Source organism: Rhinolophus ferrumequinum, chromosome 4 (assembly GCF_004115265.2).
Source record: "Rhinolophus ferrumequinum isolate MPI-CBG mRhiFer1 chromosome 4, mRhiFer1_v1.p, whole genome shotgun sequence".
Lineage (NCBI taxonomy): Eukaryota > Metazoa > Chordata > Mammalia > Chiroptera > Rhinolophidae > Rhinolophus > Rhinolophus ferrumequinum.
Window position 1 is genome coordinate 53,586,821 of NC_046287.1, and position 19,319 is coordinate 53,606,139.

Consider the following 19,319-nt stretch of genomic DNA (forward strand, 5'->3'; position numbering starts at 1 on the left):
ACCAGACAATCTATCTGTCTGAGCTCAGCTGCCTTGACCCTGAAAACTCATGTCTGACCCTCAGTCGTCAGACCCTGACTGCTTTAGTGATGAACCCTTGGCAGGGAGATGTGCCAACAAACCCTGACAGCTCCACGAGAAGGTGGGCGGGGAGACGTGCTCACAGACCCCAACAGCTCTCAGATTCAAATCATTGACAATGACAGAGCCAAGTTTCTGAGACAAAGGGAAGGAGGAGGGATGAGGCAATATTTCAAAAACTAATTCAAAACAACCAACAGAAGAACTTGGTGTCTGGCATTTAACACTCACAATATTTGTATTTCCCTGATCACTAACGAGGTCAAGCACATCTGTATATATTTATTGGCCTTTTGGATATTCTCTCCTATGATCCACTGGTTGGACTCCTGTGCCGATTTTTCTACTGGTGCCTGTGTTCGTGTTGACTTGGGAGCTCTTTATTCTAAATACAAGCCCCCATTTGGTTTCCTTTGTTACAAATACCTTTTTCCACTCTGTGGCTTGCTTTTTCTCGCTCTTAATGATGTCCTTTGATGAGCTGACACCCTGAATTTTAATGTAGTCCAATTTATCTTTTTTGTGTGTGATTATGCTTTCCGAAACTCACTCATTAATTCTAAAAGTTTACTATAGATTCTTTTGTGTTTTCTGTACATGCAATCATCTTATCTGCAAATGATGGCTTTGCATCTTCCTTTTTAGTCCTTATACCTTTTATTTTTTTATTTGTTTGTTTGCTTTATTATGCTGTCTAGACTACATTAGCAATAGTATGCTAGGAAATGCTTATTAACCCTGTACATATTATGTGCACTTCACCAATAGGCTTTGAAATGGATGTTAGCACCTACACAAGCTATTTTCAGAACCCAAGCTCACCTTTCCGATTGCAGGATCCCCAACACAACTTTCTGGACTATCTTCCAGTAGAAAGTGCCATAGGAAACAATTTTCCGAGCCTTCCTTGTCTTTAATTAGGTTTAGATCACAGATTCAAATACAGAGAGAAGTAAACTAGGGATAAAATGATAGTGTCAGCAATATAAACTAATGCTTTTACTGATGTAGAAAACCAAACATGACAGCTCCCATTACCCTGTGCTTTCTCATACAGCACTTTCCTCCCCTTCTGTCATTCTGTCCTCCTGCATTTGAATGTTGATTGTGGAACGTTGAATATTGATGACGTTCCTAAGAAGGCAAGCACTGGGAAATAGAAAGTGAAGTATGGATCTTATCTGTTTCCTAAATGTTCACTTTTAATAGAACACACAGGTTCTGTGTTTTTACCATACGTTGCCATTCTCAAGTGTTATATTTTGAAAGGTGAGCAATGACTCCTTCCAGGGTTAGCTGGTTTTCTGTGTAATTGGCCTGTAATGTGTTTCCAACATCAGCAGTATTCTCAAATGTATACTTATTTCCAGGAACGGTGCAGTCTGTTGTTGAGCTTGGTTGAAGTTCTTCACAACCTAAACACGCAGTGATATTTTCAGAAGCCCAGATTCCCATGGTAGCTACGTAAGTCATAGCTCTGAGCCAGGTGACAAGGTGGACGTGAGAGGTGTCACAACCAGTTGGGGTCCTTGCAGGGGCTAACAAGGCTTACTTCTGTAAAGGATGTGTCCCACCAACTGAAAGATGTAGCAGCTGAGGAGAGATTGTGGCTATGTCTGTGGTCTACTGACCAACCTAAGAAATAGTCTTGAGAGTCAAAGGAAGTATCTGCTCTGGACCAGCTGTGCCTCACGTTCTACCTCTGATTCATGACCATTCCAGGGTGTGGCTGCCATCTGATGGTTCCTGATGCTATAATTTAGAAATGCATCTCTATGGCAACCTTCAGTGTCATTCTGCCTTAGCCCCTTCTCCAGGCAGAAATGTACTCCATGCCATCACAGAAAGATAACTACTTACTTTTTGTTAATAAAATCCTCTTTGTACTTGAAAAACATTACAATTCTCCACTCCCCTTTGCAGCCCTGATGTCCCGGGACATAATGTCCATCCCACCTCCAGCCTGCTTGACTGAGCTCTGGTTCCCCTGATCTGCTTGCATTGGGATTGGGAGAAACTGAGCCTCTTCTCTCATCTGACAGGATGTGCATACTTGTACCTGCACACTTGTTGGGGGGCACTCTCTTCACCCATGTCTTCCCTAAGTCTTCCTGGGGGCACTTTTTCTTCTCCAAACATTTTCTGCTTCACTAGGATGGGTTATAAGTAAGGTGTCCCAGATGGAACGTGCCCCTCTCGTTACAGCAAGGCTCACCTAAGCCTGGGGAAGGATGGCTTGCATCCTGTTTCACATTCCAGGAGCGTACTACCTCTTCCCCAGATAACCTTGTGATCTGCTCCCAAATGACCGTTAACACATCACTTCTCACTTTTCTAGTCATACTCCTCAAAGGCGAAACTCATCATCATAATTCTGAGGCTAGATTCACTCAACAAATGAAATACAACTGCTTGGCTTGTTAGTCTCAACCTGCCCCAGCCCCCAGCCTTGCACATGAGGAAACAGGTCTGGGAAGTTGGAGTGATGAAGCCAGTCGCAGCCCGAGCTGCCTCACACGCATGCTCAACTCCACCTCACCGCTCTCTTGCATCGGAACTCGCAATCACAGCATTCGCTTTCAGAGAGTGGGGCTATGGCTTATTGAGTATGTATCCCCATGGTGCCTAGTCCACTGCCTGAACACAGAGGAGGTTAATAAGTGCTTCTGACATAAATGCATATAGTGTGTCTTCTTGGAGCTGAGTAGCATATGCAGTTAGCTGGGACTCTAAAGGAAACCTTCTTGGGAGTCATTGAGGAGCCTCACGTTGACATTCAGAAAGAGTGAGCTAGCTTTTCAAGTACATCTATGTTTGTTTGTTTGTCAAGCTCACCAGACGTGGCCTGGATTGAACCCTTTAGGAGTATTATTGCCATGGGCATGGCTGAATGTACTTGCGTTATGTCCAGATGATTCTGTTCCAGGGTCTTCCCATAGTCCACAAATAACCATCTACGTAAGTAAGTAGGTTCATGACTACATTCTGTAGAGGATGTTCATGCACATTTTCAGTTTGAGTGAAATCCAGGTTTCACACTTGAGGTCAGACTTCCATCCTTAAGTTCAGAGCATTCCATTTCCTTTGTACCCATAGCAGTCATGGCGCACTCATTTGAGATGTTTATTAACTTAAAAAAAAAAAAAAACTGTTCCTTGCAGTGTGGATTTATAACCTGGGGAACTTGGGGAAAACATCCATGCAGAATATTGTGGCAATGGTTAAGAAGATTACGGAGTATCTTTTAAGAACAAATATTATGCAGTCGACATTATCATGTTTCTTTATGAAGAGGTTTTAGTAGTATGGTGAAATGTTTAATGTTAAGAAAAATGAGGATGCAAAATTTTATGTAAAGCATAATCTCAGTTATGTAGGAAGAAGTACAAGAGAGAAGACCAGAGGAAAGATGCTAAAATGTCCTTCACGCAGAGCTGGGCCTTTTCACCTCTCTGGGGCAAATTTAGCACTATTCAATTCTTAAGACCAGTCCTCCGCTGAAGGAAGAGGAAGCTAAGGAGGTGTGGCCCAAGGGACCGTGACTATCCATCTGTCTGTTCTTTACCTTCCGCTCACTTACATTGTGCTTAGCAAAAGTAAGAACATTTTTAACTTCTGTTAGCAATGCTTTTCATCCCAACCTGACTTTACACTGTCATTCAGTTACTTCTAGACTCCCTTTCCATCTAGAGCGGATATAGGTGAAAATAAAAATTAGAAAAGTTTGCCTCTGTGTGTATTCCCAGAGTTTAAAATCAAAACATTAAAACATTTTTTTTTTGTCTCCAGCTATTCCAAATTATTTTCTTTCACTACTCTGACATGTTGATCTAGAGAATTAAAAGTTGACCATTTCCTCTTTTCCTGGAAAATATTCTAATGACTTTCTTTGATAATATGTCTGATTGTATGTCTCAAGCATAACCGATCTTTTATGAACATGCAGGGAATCATAATGGCGCTATACTTGTATAGTTGAATATAATGGTACTATTCATGAAAAGAGATGAATTCAGAAAAAATGGGGAGTGAATATCAAAATGAAGTTGAACAGTGGGTTTTTATAGGATCCTTAAAACAAAATGCATGTTGGAGGACGGCAGAGGAAGCTAGGCTGACGGGAGCTGCCGCTGTCACGGGCCTCCTGGGTGCCGGCCCAGGCCTGCGCCTCTCCTCGGCTGTATTTCTGAGCCCGACAACAAGCCGGCCGAGTAGGCCTCGTTTTATCTACGAAGAGAAAAGAGTTATACACACACTTGGTCCTTTTCCCGGGGGAAAGCGGGTCCCTTTTTAACTGCACTGGCTTTTGCTGGAGGAATATAGGAGGCGGAGCCTGGATGTCGCTGGGCAGCATCACATCTGCAAACAGCTCGTCTGCGAGCTTCCTTCCCAAGGATGTTTGAACATTTTATACACAGAGCTTCGACCCTGAGCATCGTCTTCCGGAAACTTCAGTGTCTCGGCACGCAAAGCTGTTTGCAGACCTCGTGAAAGGGCAGTTTGTCTTCTCCTCCCTCTGAGTAGTTACAGGGAAAGTGGCTGCACCTGGCCGCGTGCTGGCGTTGTCTCAGAAGTGTTCGCTTCCTGGGCTGCTCAGTTGTGCCTGTGTGCCTTCATGGAATAGGCACACTGGTGCCCATATGGGTTACCACGCAGGTTCCCATCTGCTCGTCTGAGGGCTGGCACTGGTCAGCATTGAAGTTTCAATGGGCCAAGGAGAAATGGGGGGGGAATGAGAAAACAGATCATATTTGTATGTGTAGGTGTATGATGTACATTCGAGGCTTATACTATTTTGTGTATATATAGGATGTATAATATATGCTCACTGCACATGCAGACTTAAGTTTCTAGTGCCATGGCAGTGCAGCCCTGGGTTTCTGATTCTGTAGTTCTAGGGTGGGGCAGGGCCTGGGCATTGATGTTTTTAAAAGAACCCAAGATGATGCTAGTGATCAGAAACCACTGGTGTCATGGAAAAGACACTGTGCTCTGCTATTTGGAATGATAAACGTGAGATTTAAAACAGGTTGCCCCAACCAAAAGGAGCCAATGAGGGCCCACAGCTGGTGGGCAGTGAGCCCAGTGTGCCAGACAGGCCAAATCACGGTCCAGCCACTTCTGCCCAGCGCCAGGAGCTGGTTACCAGGCCCAAGCCAAGAGGACAGCGGGCGGGAGCGCCAGCACAAAGAGTGAAAGTGGAATTGGATCAGGGGTCAGCAGGGAATCCCGTTTACAGCAAGTCACAGAGGGTTGCCTTGGAATTCCTGCAGCATGGTCCAGAGTCAAATCCCTGTGCTTCTGAAAACTTAGGCATTCACTTCCCCAAATTTGCATCGTCCTAGCGGTCTTAAAGCTCTCACTTGGTGTACCTGGCCTCCAATATCGGCACCGATATTGATCAGAAATTGAAATATTCATGTTCCAGAAAGTTCCTGCAGTGTGCTTTGCTGTGTGTGCCTTGTGCCTGTGCCCCAAGACATTTTTTTCAGGACAGCTTAAGATAAAGCAAACACTTAACTATTAAAGATATACATTGATACTTGCGAAAGTTACATATAAGCCACTCCATGGAAATGCTTTGAAAGTAAACAGCATGATACCAACAGCTTGAAGTTACCATTCTTGTTGTTGCTTTATTGTTTACTGAGGCTAATGGCATGATTTTATATAGTCTAGAACTACAAGCAAACATTTCCAATGGGCCCTCTACCACTCTAGGGGCTGTTTATTGCTAAATTAGATCCTAACCTGGCTTTTAAGTTAGATCTTTTCATGAATGCTTACTGAGTCAACCTTATACACATTTTATAGCCTATAAACATTTCACTAGTTGATTCTAATAATTAGAGAAAAGGAATCTTCCATAATGGAAGGGAGAAAAGACAATTCAGGTAGTGAAGGCAGGTCAGTCAGCCCAAGCTGAGAATCTTAGGAAGGTGTCAGTGGGGATCCGTTACCATGAGCTGGTAAAAGGGGCAAAAATGAAATGGAAAACAAATGATAGTGGGGGATGAATTACTAATGGCACCACTACTGAGACAGGCTGGTAGTTTTGACCTGGGGGAAGACGCGGGAAAGGTTCTGTGAGTTGGTAAAACGCTTCCCCTGAAGAGGACCGAGGGAGTCCTGCCAGAGCGAGAAGGGCCTCTCAGTCCATGAAAACAACAGGTCACTGCTGAGGAACTAACACTGGGGCCAGGGGATCGCTTTATCTGAGAGAGTAGGGGAAAAAGTACAGAGTGGCCAAGGAAATCCATGTACTTTTCCGCCTTGGAAGGGAGTGATTTGCTCTCTGAATTGCCAGCTTGACTCTTGCTGGAGGAGGAAAGCCTTGTATGTGCTGTCCCCTGAAGACAACAGCTAATAAAACGTCTGGCGGCCCTCCCGGTCCCGTCTCCAGGTTTGGCCCAACCAATAAGAGCTCCTGGCTGTGGTGCTCAAGCTGGGAGGTCATGTCATGTGTTTAATAAGAAGCTAGAATTTTTGTTTGGGACTTTGTTTTGTTCTTTTAAATATCTGCAGGACAATTTTTGGAAGAGTGTATGCCCCATAAAAGGAAGAAAATGGTGCTTTTGGATTCGAATCAGTGACTTGTGGTTGGCAGTTAGGACTCTGCCAGCAGGACTGTAGGCGAGGGACTCCCACACTCCCCAAACATCATTTGTGAAATGATGGAGCAACTTATTTCACACGCTTTTTCGTGTTATTGTCTTGTAAAAGCATAGGTGGAGCACAAAGAAAGATCAGTGACTTGTTTTTAAGTGGGTCAGAGAGTTGGGGTTTTTTTTCCTACTTTTATGCAGAAAGTCATTGTTTATGGAAAAGAGGGCCAAATTCGATCGCTGAAAGAGGGTGCAGGAGAGGCAGCATGTTATCACCACAATGCCCGTAACAAATTTCCAGATGTAGGAGGCAATCAAAATGCATTTGACTGTTCTGGGGTTTTGCCTATTGGTATTTATTTGATCTTCGGGGAGTTATCTAGAATCTCTATAGCTCTCAGTATTCTCATGAGAAATGGGGTTTAGCACTGGGGTTCTCACGCCTTTGAAGCCTGGCTGGGTCCATCTTAAACCCGTTAACAACTTCCAGACCCCATTTGAGGAGATGCTTTTCAACCCTCAGCCTTCACCAATACCACATCTTCTTCATCTATAAATCTAAGACTTTTAAAGGAAAAAACAGTCAAAAGTAGGTCTTCGTTAGGAAAATTCAGGGATCCCCTAGAATTAATCACCAGTCTTTTGCAAAAATTCGCTATTTGAGCTTGGCATGTGCAGTGCCCTGGCACCCTGACAGGTAGTAGACTTGAAAGAAAAAAAATCACTGAAGGAAGCAGAGTGGAGATGCCTCAGAGCTGCTTAGCTGGGCTACCCAAAGTGGTGCTAGTCCGGAGCATTTCAAAAGCTACGCCGACACATGATGAAGCTGTATAAGCTAAGAACGTATCAAATCTCTTTGCTTTTGTGGGAATTCTGCTGACTCAGTATAGCACACTAGCACTATTTATGCTCATTGGAAGAAGGTTTGTCTTGGCTATTTGTGCCATAAGCATGGCTTGAGTCCTTAAGGGTGGGTGAAAAGGGAGAGCAGGTAATAAATGGGCTCTGTGGTTTCAGGTCTGAGAACCTCTGGTCCAGTGGTAACCCAATGCCACAGAAAGCCCCGCCTCAGGACAGAATTCTGTACAACCACAACTCAACCAAGGTCCTCATAGAGGTTGACTTCTGAATCAGTCAATTAACCCTTTCCAAAGACTCTTTATTCTAAAGTGGTGAAAGAAAAGGAAAGGATAAAAGGGAGGGGACAAGAAGACTTGGGGATAGTGGTGATGTAAAAAGAAACTATTCGATGCTGTGACTCTTCTAGTGAAAGTTCAGGTTTGGGTCCTCTCACCGACCCTCAGACATTTGTCACAATGTCTCAGCTCCTTGGGCAGCATCTTCTGAATGCTGGTGGTTCTCCTAGCCCAGGAACCCGAAAGTCCAGTCCTGTAAGCCAATTCCAGGAGAAAGCAGAGCACTCCTGTAATTCCTGAAGACACTTTAAGGTACAAAGAATTGTAAATGGACAGAATATTTAAAAGCATGTCAAGGTCGCTCAATCCTTGACTGTTACGTGGTCTCAGAGCAAACTCCAGCTGCTCAGTTGCTCCAGTCTGGCGGGTATATGCACAACCCCTGACCATCTTCAGGCTTTCTTCCTGCTGTTTTCTGCTTAGTGACCTTAAGGGCACCACTGTCTGGGACTTCAAAGGACTACATCCCTTCCTGAGTCTCTTAGGGCATTTATGGGTTACTACCAAGGAGAGGAGAAGTATTGTCTATTAAGGGCAAAGACTTCAGCGAACTGGTAGGCGGAAACACTGGTTTCCACATCAGTGTTTGACTGTTTATGGTATGTAAGGGAGCTGTAGCTCCTGGCAGGAGTTTTCTCCCAAGGGGTAGTGTTGTGGGTGAAAGGAAGCTCTGAATCATGGCAAAGTCGGGAAAGGAGCACGACTGCTCTACTTCACACGTGTCTGTCAAGAAGGAAACAATGGCAAGCATTGCCTTAGAATCAGACTCCTTTTTGACCACAGGTCTATGCCACTAAGTCATGGAGAGAACATGATCAAATGCTGCTTAACCTTAGAATGTCAAACCAGCACTTCTCCACGCCTCTGCTTTCTCTACACTCACCCTCGAAGCTCTGTATTCTCTGCTTTCTCTCACTTTTGCACGTGTAGTAAGGAAACCTATCCGCTGGAGGTCAATTCTCTATGGATGTGAACATGGGACTGACTCCAAAGAAAATTAAGTGCGATGGATAATTCATACTGGCACACGGAAGGGACTGGAAGCATGCTTCCAATCGGTAAGGAAAGTTCATTTAAACAATACAGATAAGCAATCAAAATTCCAGTTAAAACACAGTACTTCATGTAAGAATTACTTTCCAACTGGTGCCCACATACTCCTTTGCACATAGCCTTATCATAGCATGTATTGTGTGGTTAAGTATTTATTGTAAGGACTGATTAAATTATAACCTCCCAAGGGGCCTGTCATTTGCCTCTAGAGCCTGGTGCTGGGTAGGCACTCCAAGATGTTTTCTAGAAGACATTTTGGGGGAAATGTCTGTCTGTTGATGAAAACAACATGATAATTCACTTTCCCTCTAGCAAAGCAAGAGTTTTAGACTTGTGTAACGGTACACCGGTTTTCACTCCACCAGACTAGATTGCTGTGTCAGTGCTGAGTCCTTTCTCTTCTGGAGGGGTTTGGGCTTTATCAGTCTCTCCTCGTTTCCAGGTCCGTCTTATTGCCATAGCACCGACATTTCCTGGCTTTTGTTGTACTGTGGCACAAACTCTGTTTTGAAAGGACAGGAGCATAATAAAAACGGATATGAAAGAAGGGCCAGATGACATCACTGAAAATATTTGAGGAAGTCCACTCTTTTGGATGTTTATAATCTCAGCATGTTAGTTGTTTGTAATATGATAAGAGTACTTTTGATACATAGGGAGAATTACAAGTCTTGTTGCTCAGACAGTATTCATGAATTTTTATCTTAGGCTCGTAGTGACGGGAAAAAAATAGGAGGTCTTGGCTTGAGTCCCGAGTGACCTTGGCTCATTGGTTGACCCTGGGTACAACGTTCAGCATAGTTGAGCTGCTTAAATTGTGCCTATGCCAGCTATTCACTGAATTAAAAAAAAAAAAGACTTCCATTATTAAAGATGAATTAGCATACTAAATTTTCCCTGTCAAATATCTGAATTCAGAGAAATTGATAACACATGAAACTCAAAGTATCATCATGTCAAGGTTGATTCCATAAGCTCTATAAGGATTCTAAAGGCAAATGACAGGCCCTTTGGGAGGTTATAATTTAAGTAGTCCTTACAATAAATACTTAACCACACAATACATGCTATGATAAGGCTATGTGCAAAGGAGTATGTGGGCACCAGTTGAAAGTAATTCTTACATGAAGTACTGTGTTTTAACTGGAATTTTGATTGCTTATCTGTATTGTTTAAATGAATAAAAATCTTAAGACATTCAAATGTCTCTATAAGTAATATCACTAAACAGTGAAAATGTTGGTACTTGCTGTGTCACTGAATTGGAACTATGAGAGTGGAAATAGGTTGGCATCTTCCCCTCAGTGGGTGAAACAAAGGTTAGGAACATCAATAGCAAACCCTTCCTGCCATGTATCAGGCATTGTACTTATGCTCATCCCGTAGGTTTATCTAATTTCCTCCAAACAACAACCCTACGAGGTCGGAATAGTAGGTTCTACCCATTTTGCAGATGAGGAGACTGAAGGACACATGGATAAGGATGACTCTCAGGGCTGTCGTGCTGTGGTGCCAGGCCTGGAGCCCGAGCACCTCCCTCTCACATGGCCCCAGAGAGAGCAAACCAAGCACATTGCAGTGGAGATATGCACTCCTGAACGAAGCCCAGGAAACAGGATCATGACCCTCTGGAGACCCAGGAAGACTGCATCAGCTTATAAATTCCCAGGCTCAACATAACAGGGTTGAAGGCGTCAGTATAAGAGAGGAATATCACAGAACTGGCTCCTAATCATAAAAATGTGTGCATGCTAATTCTGAATTAGCCTTATCGATGGAGGTCAGCTCCAAACTTGGTCTGAGCTTAATCCGGGAAAAATTTAATATTTAATAAATCGATATTGCAGTCACTGATGTATGTGCTCCCTGAGTGTGCAGCAGAGAATCATGAAAATTAAAAGCCTAATAACCTGCTGGGGAGCAAAGAGAAGCGTGGGACTGAAAATTTACTTTTGGGATATCCAAGCGCGTAATCCACCCACCAATAACTGAGTGCTGCCTGCACTGGTCAGCACTCTGACATTGAGCCACTGGGCCCAGGAATATGCTTCTGCTGTGACTTAGAGTCGATTTTGTTCACAGACCTTCTTCCAATGCAAAGAGAAAACTGCTAAGCTCACAGCAAAAGAATCCTCAGTCACTGCTTATATGCAAAGGCGTACGTAGATACCTTCTCAAAGCTGCCAGGTAGGATTAACTTGGCTAGATATGTATAGGAGAAAGAGCAAGGCAGAAATTCAGAGATTGTATGCCAGAAGCCAGGCCAGTGGGTATGTAAAGTGGCTGTGGTTTTAGTGTGGACTCCACTGGCCCCACAGCCTCTGTGATTCAGATTACCGTCAAGTTTCCAGAGATGAAGCTGCTCAGATCTGGACCTGAGCCTGCCCAGGCAGACTGCTGGTATTCCTTGCATGCCAACACAAACCAACACCTGCCTTGCCTGGACCAGCCCCTACCAAACCAGAACAGAAACCTTATTGTATTCTGAAAAAGTATTGCTAAGTCTCTTTCATTCCCTTCTTTTGGGATTTTCCCCCCAAATTGAGCATGGGAAAAGGATTTTGGACAAAGCTCTTAAATTGGGCATACATCTCTGAAATAAATAGCTTCAAGAGATGTATCTACTTTATTTTTAAGAACAATGTTAAATATTCACTCGGACTCATATGTCAACAGCAACAACATACACATTTTTATTCACTGCCAGAGAATACCAAGAACTGACTTGCTGCATAAATAAATAGAATTTCTTGTAGGTAATGTGTGAGGTAATGCCTGTACTAACTGATGTAGTAGACCGTCTCTCACTAGCTGAACAGGGTATAAACAGCATGGCTCATACATTTGTAAGGGCATTTATTCTAAATATAACATATGAAACTCTTTACTGTCTGTGCATTGAAAGACAGAATATCACAATTATATGGGTGGCCTCTTGAACAGAGTTGAAGGCTCCTGATAAGCTGTTTTCCTTAACACTGAGACAGGACAACATCCTAAGGCTATAAAAATGACTGAATGACAATAGCCTTCATGAAAACGAGTCTTTCATGTGGCCAATTTTCTTATTATTTGTTTGGTGAGCACATCAACATTTGGATGTGTAGTAAGAGACTACTGAAGTACAGTCTGTTGGCTAGAGTGCATTTTTTCTAACTCAAATTTGCTGATAGATTATTGCTGATCAACAGGAGAACGATGTCGATATTAAATGGAAGTCATTTCCATTTAGTTCCATTAGTTCATGCATGAGGTTTTTCCCAGCGCTTTGTTTGCCCGCAAGTAACAGGGTAGCTGGCAACAAACGGATCAGCACACTGAACAGCAAACAGTTGAAGAATTTAACTCTGTCCAATATGCCCAGGTCCCCAGCCTTCTTACTCTTGTCTCAGATAGGCCACACCTCTCCCTAGAAGAGCTTATTGATGATTCCTTCCAATCATTGGCCATGCTTCCCTTGTTCTCTGCAGCTTAGCAGTCTTACCACTTCACTACCTCTCCTTGTATCAAATCCCTGCCTTCAATGCTCTTTAAGATAAAGTTACATTTACGGTAGCATTTCTGTACTCATTGGGAATTTTACATGTCTATTCAGCTGTGCTATTATTTTTACTGGGATTATGACTGATTTTTATTAGTATCCTGGTTACCAAGTTGCTAGGTTTTAAGTGTCTGCCTATAACACTGTTTTTCCTATTGGTTTAATTTTTACAGAATGTGAGGGTTCAGAAATAGTCTTATATTGTGCTGTAGCAGAAACGCCCGTACTTAAAAAGAATGAGTAGGGACAAGATGTGAAATCAACACAAGTTCGACTTTCTTGTTCCCAAGAGTGAGTGGCGGGTGTGTTTGAGTGTTTGAGTGGGTCTCAGCTCTACGGATGGGGAAGGCGAGGGCGGGAGAGAGAACATTCCAAGCTGAAGGCACAGCTTGTACAAAGGCAAGTTCTTTGGGGGAGGATGGAGACCCAGAGGTGTCAGTGCTCAATGCATTTAAAATCTATAACAGTCCAACATTGTGTGAAAGTATTTTATTAAGCGCTCAATTGGAGTTGAAAGCAGAGGGAACAGTGGATCAAAAGGATCAGAACTCAAGTAGGCAGGTGCCAGGAAAAGCAAGGCATGCTAGTCCAGGGAAACAATGGGGGCACAGGGGGCAGAGGATGGGAAAATACAGAGTATATTATATCTTGTGAAAAAAGCATGATGTGGGCTTCCAACTAAAGAACTAACACTGCCAGAAGAACGTAAGTCTCCACCTAGCCAGGCGCTATGGTCCGAATGTTTGGGTCCCCCTCAAAATTCATGTTGAAATCCTAAAATCCCCAATGTGACGATATTTGGAAATGGAGCCTTTGGGAGGTGAGTATGTCATGGAGGTGGAGCCACCATGATTGAGACTGATGCGCATATAGAAGCGACCCCACAGAGCTCTCTTGCCCTCTCTCTGCCATGAGGAAGTGCGTCCGTGCACCAGGAGGCAGGCTCCCGCCAGACGCCACATCCACCGGTGCCTCGATCCTGGACGTCCCAGCCTCCAGAGCTGTGAGAAATGAGTTTCTCCTGGAAGCCATCACGTAAGCCGCTCAGTCTGTGGTATTTTGATGTAGCAGCCCAAGCAGACTACGATGCCAGGCATTAGTGACTCATAAAAATACGAATGGTGAGGGGCCGGCCCGGTGGCTCAGGCAGTTAGAGCTCCATGCTCCTGACTCCGAAGGCTGCCGGTTGGATTCCCACATGGGCCAGTGGGCTCTCAACCACAAGGTTACCAGTTCAATTCCTCGAGTCCCTCAAGAGCTCCGCAAGGGATGGTGGGCAGCGCACCCTGCAAGTAAGATTAAACACGGCACCCTGAGCTGAGCTACTGCTGAGCTCCCAGATGGCTCAGTTGGTTGGAGTGCGTCCTCTCAACCACAAGGTTGCTGGTTCAACTTCCGCAAGGGATGGTGGGCTGTGCCCCCTGCAACTAGAAAACGGCAACTAGAAAACGGCAACTGGACCTGGAGCTGAGCTGTGCCCTCCACAACTAAGACTGAAAGGACAACAACTTGACTTGGAAAAAAAGTCCTGGAAGTACACACTGTTCCCCAATAAAGTCCTGTTCCCCTTCCCCAATAAAATCTTTAAAATAAATATATATATATATATATGAATGGTGATAGTTATATTAAGGATGGAGATGTCAACATGACTTCCAGAATTTGGTCTGTTGGCAAACCTATCAAGGAAATCCAGAACAGTAGTCAAATGATTTCAAATAGAAGCATCCAGTGTCTTACCTCATTCTGTGTGTGTGTGTGTGTGTGTGTGTGTGTGTGTGTGTAAATGCACATGCACACTCAGTTGCACCAACTCGTACAAGGTAGCCAATGTGCCTATTGGCTCTCGAGTTACGCACGCTGTGTGGCTACTTCATCATGACATCAAAGAGTGCTTTAGCAATCACTGACCACACCATCTCACCTGGGAGGACCCTGACACAGCAGGACATCCCCAGCCAGGGTCTTACGCCAGCACATGGGTCAGACAGGTAGCACCGTGTCCATCACAAGCCACAGCATCAGTGGCCAAGGAGCCATTACAGACAAATTAGAGTCGGATTGGTAATGAGAGGCTTTCATGGAGAGCGGAAAAAGCTGTTTCAAAATGAAACAGCTTAAAAAGAAAAAGAACTCGTTCTCACTTGAGACTTTGGAGACTGTGTTTCATTTGTAACTCAAGGCCTTGGAAATCCCAGGCAGGAAGTGGTTTAAGATCAACCTTTGGAATTGAATGAATAAGACCCAATTCAAAGTGAAATTCAGCCGTAGATTCATAAGCATATCTAAACTGCAAGGAAAATAAATCTTCAGACGTCTTAGAGTTGAGATTGTGGCTGCCATGGATACCATAAGAGGCAGTGGGTATTGGGGAAATGAATAGATTCCTGGAAGTAAATAAGAATTAGAAATAAAAGGGTACCAGAACTCAAATGATCTAGACATTAGACGATGGAGAAGAATCCCCTTAAGATGGAGGCAGTTCGTACATCAGACAGGACATCTTTCATGCTTCAAGATGGAAATTACCTGCATTTCAAGGTGTCCTTGCTCGGCTCTATGCCCACTTTTAAGGCTGCCTGTCAAGTCTATGGCCCAGCTGACCCCCAGCCTGTATGGTTACTGTTTCATACCTTGCCTGATTCCTGACAACAGCTATAAGCCCGTGTACCTGGGTCTTCACTGTCTAGGTTCCAAGTGTCTGGACTAGATGACTCAAGATGAGGCAATTTTAAATCTCCACCCAGCACTTAATAAAGCAACCCAACAATGAGACCTCAGCGCGTCTCAGATGAAAGCCAGTCACTGTACTGAAAGGACACTGTGAAAGAAGGAGGACGGATGCTTCTGGATAGAGCCTGTATCACCTGCACTGAAAGTGGCTTGTTACCGAGTGTCAGCACCTGCACCAGCTCCTACACGTGCTGGAGTGTCCCAGAGGCCCCACCACCTTCCTCGCCAGTGAGGAGACACATTTGGATTCTGCTTTTGGCCTCCAGAAGAGGAGAGTGACCTCCTCTTTCTTGTCATGTCCTCTGCCCTAAATGGCCAGGGCAAAGGACATGACAAGAAATGCCACACCCCCTTTTCCTCACCAGATGGCCCACTTGTCTTCACCTGCAGGTTCGAGCCCACCCACACTCTGAGATCACTTCTAGCCCTGGGCAAGGTATTTTGCAGGAAGCATTGGCTCATACAACCTTGGCTGGGTTTCAGCTCCCATGTGTGTGTCTGAGGCTCCATGCCAGAGAGCCAGTCCTGCGCCTGATGCTAATGACCCTTAGATTTGGGTGGTGCAGGAGACTTCATGAAGTGTACGCATCACTGAATCTTCCCAACAGACCTGGGAGAGGCTTCCTGTCCTCACTTTGTGCAAAGGACACTGTGATTTGGAAAAGTGAGGTCACTGCTCTGCCTTAACTGCCCTTTGCTGTACCATAATTCTCCTGGTCTGTTTCATTCCTACTCTCCAACCTCACACACTACACAGTCTCTGCTAAGGGCCATCCTCATCCTTGAGTTTAGCAGCTCGAATGCAGTCCGTCACTTAGGCTACTTTAAGTGTCATAAGCATAAATGATGTAATTTGGGAAAGTGCTCTCACCTTGGCCTGTCCTCCCGCGCTCCCTGTGCCTGCCAGGAGCCCTCCCCATCTGGTCAAATTCCTGAGTTGTTGGCATTTTTTTGAGCCAGTCCTGTCTGTCAGCACCCAAGCCCGGCATGAAAAGATGGTTGTCATAGGTCATCTTGTCAATAGCAAATTCTCTTCGGAAAACACCCCTAGACTTGGGGCTGCCTGAGAAGAAAGAGAAGGTGAAGTTGGCTAGTCATTGCTCGTAAAAACATATTAAGTATGCAAGTATAAAAATATGTGGCTTGTTGCTGATGACTCAAGTGAGGGCACCCGGCGCAATGCCTCCTGGTTATGTCTGCTGCGAAGGTGAGCCCCGAGGAGGAGTGATATTATCCCTCAGTTATTCACCTCAGCAAAAAGCACAAGCACTATAGGACACGCAGACTGTCATCCTAGAAAGACCTTCTATAGCTCATCATCTCTCCTGTGAACCACTGTCCTCCTTTCTGTTCCCCTCGTTCCCAACACAACATGCTACCCTTCCCCTTCTTTCCCGAAAACTCCCAGCCCCATAGACAGCAACTCAGATATAACGGTGCTGGAACTAGTTGGTACTCAGGGCAAGTCCACTGGAGTAGTTCCTTTTAGATGGGTGCGCACTTTTGTCCATCAGTTATTTCACTGCCTCTAGCTAGTGACAGTTTCAGGACCATCGAGAGTGGACACATATATTTTGGGTGCCCTTCAAATACAATTAAACAAAGGATTTCCCACCCCGTTTATTGGGAAGAAGGGTTTTGTTCTGTGTAGAGTGGCTGTGATCTGCATTTCCTCTGCCATATACTCTGTCCTGCTAATACTATGTTGGAATTATTTCCTTAATTTCTAAAGCTGCATGTGCGGAAATGGCTTATATTTCCTGTTTTGATAAAACTAATAGAATTTTACTGGGAACCTTGTTCCCAAGCTGGCTTTCTCCTTTGTGGGCCCCTTTTTGAACTAAAAGCATAATTCTAAAAAGTCTGGCTTGACTAGACTTGTGACAAAGACAAAGACTTGTATAGATTTTTTTTTTACCTTAAATATGAAAGATGATTACTTTTTTGCAATAAGAAATGTTTGTCTTCTTTGTCAGTTAGAATGGGTTATTCAATATTCCTCTGTGCAGGAAGCTTGGGTTAGATGCTGGGGGCAATCCAATGGTAAAATATCTGTAAATTCCCCACAGACTTGCTCTTTTTGGCTGGAGGTATATTGGCTTTAAAAGACTTTCTTGGACAAGAAGTTTCTTGGAACATGTGGAGGACAAAATATTCTTTGTTTTAGGACAAATGAGTTTTGTTCTTGCATGTTCATATAAATTTGATTAATACTCGTTTCTTATGTGCAAGTTGAGAACAATGGCAAGCATTTTTTCTTTCGTTTATGTATATTGTATCAACTTTAAATGATATTTGCATCTGCAGAAAGCTGGGGGCATGTCCGTGGATTTGTTCTCCTAATATACATGGACAGTTCACGCTGGTAGTTACAGAAATAGCTAGTCTTAAGCAGTCTAAATCTTTTGTGTGTGTGTGTGTGTTTTTCTTTTATTTTCTGGCATTCAAGTTGTTATTTAAACCTATTTTTAAATGTCCTAAATATGAGGACAAATCTGCCATTGGGAGAAGCGACAATGAACAGTTTTCTCGGTGTTTTTAAATGGGGCCACACCTCAGATCCTACAGAGGCGTACCCACTTTTCACCAGGCAGCAGAGGAAAAGCGTTTCCTCTCTGTCTGATGGTACATGATCCCTAATGAAAGCAGCATGATACTCGCTTCTCCTGATGCCAGTAGATTGCACAAATAGGAGGCCAGGCCAGCAACATGTGGGACCGGATGTTCCCTTAATCTTGCAGCTGCTGCTATTGATCTCTGCTCCGACTCTTCACTGAATTCCATTTATAGATGGCAGAGCACAGTCTCTGCTGACAGCCAGAGAGCCAGTGGCCCAAGGCAAGAGATTCTCTATACGACTCCGATAAATGCCTGCTTCAGGAAGCTAGAACCCGACTTTCCTTAGAAGAGTCCATGACCTCTGTTCTGCCAGACAAAAGACTGACCACGGAATCTGGATCCTGCATCTACCCTCTTTCCCCGAAAATAAGACCTAGCTGGACAATCAGCTCTAATGAGCCTTTTGGAGCAAAAATTAATATAAGACCTGGTTTTATCCTATTGTAATATAAGACCGGGTCTCATCTAACATAATATAATATAAGACCGGGTCTTATATTAATTTTTGCTCCAAAAAAACGCATTAGAGTTAATTGTCCAGCTAGGTCTTATTTTCGGGGAAACACAGTAGGGTGATTGGGATGTGTCTAGGAAGAACTGAATGCTCACACATGTAGACGTGTTTTTAAATCTTTCTAAATGCATTGATGCCGAGATTCAAATAAGGCTTCAAAGAAAAGAATTCCCGTATAAAAGCTAACCAAGAAATCCCTTGTTCAGAGCTGTCCACTTTGTCCCTGCAAATCGTGTGTGTTGCATTCCATTTGAGTAGAATATGATACAGAGGTTTCTAGAAAATATACCTTATGCCTTTACCTTGCCAAATGGCTCTTAAGCGATCCAAGTCATTTGCAAATTCCTAGACCTTTTTTTGAAGCTTTTTTTCTTATTAGTTTCAGGTGTACAAAACAATACAGTGATTAGAAATTTACACTTCTCACAAAGTGATAACCCCAACAAGTCTACTACCCCTCCTGACATCATACAGAGCTACTACAATACCACTGAGTATATTCCCTATGTTGTACCTTAATCCCATGACTACATACCTTTTTTAATTATAGTTGACATTCAGTATTATTTTCTATTAGCTTCAGGTATACGGCTCCTAGACTTGCTAATTAGCACAGCAGTGCTGGCTACTAACTCAGGATAGGACAAAATTCAGGAGAAATGAAGAGTCTTAAAAGGGATGTTTTGAATAAAAAAAAACTAACACTTTTTTGGTACTCTAATTGCTTAGAAACCCAGTGACTGGGTCCTGGGTACTCAGAGCCCCCCTAAACATGCCACAGGTGGCAGGAGTCACAGGGAGTCCGAGGGCCAGCCTTTTTCTAGGACAGGCATGCCTGCGTCCATTTCAGGCTTGGAACGCACTGAACTCGTAGGAAATACTGCCTTTTTAGTCCACTAAAGGAGATTGCTCAGTGGTTTGCAGTTTTCCCATTGTCTCTGAACAAAGCCTCTTTCTTCACACTGCCAGTCCATTGA

The 19,319-nt window shown here is 43.9% G+C and overlaps 1 protein-coding gene across 1 annotated transcript in view; it reads left to right on the forward strand.

Moving 5' to 3' along the window:
- COL4A2 (collagen type IV alpha 2 chain) overlaps positions 1-19,319 on the forward strand; it is a 181,916-nt gene that overhangs the window by 24,006 nt on the left and 138,591 nt on the right. The gene's annotated exons all lie outside the window — the stretch shown is intronic.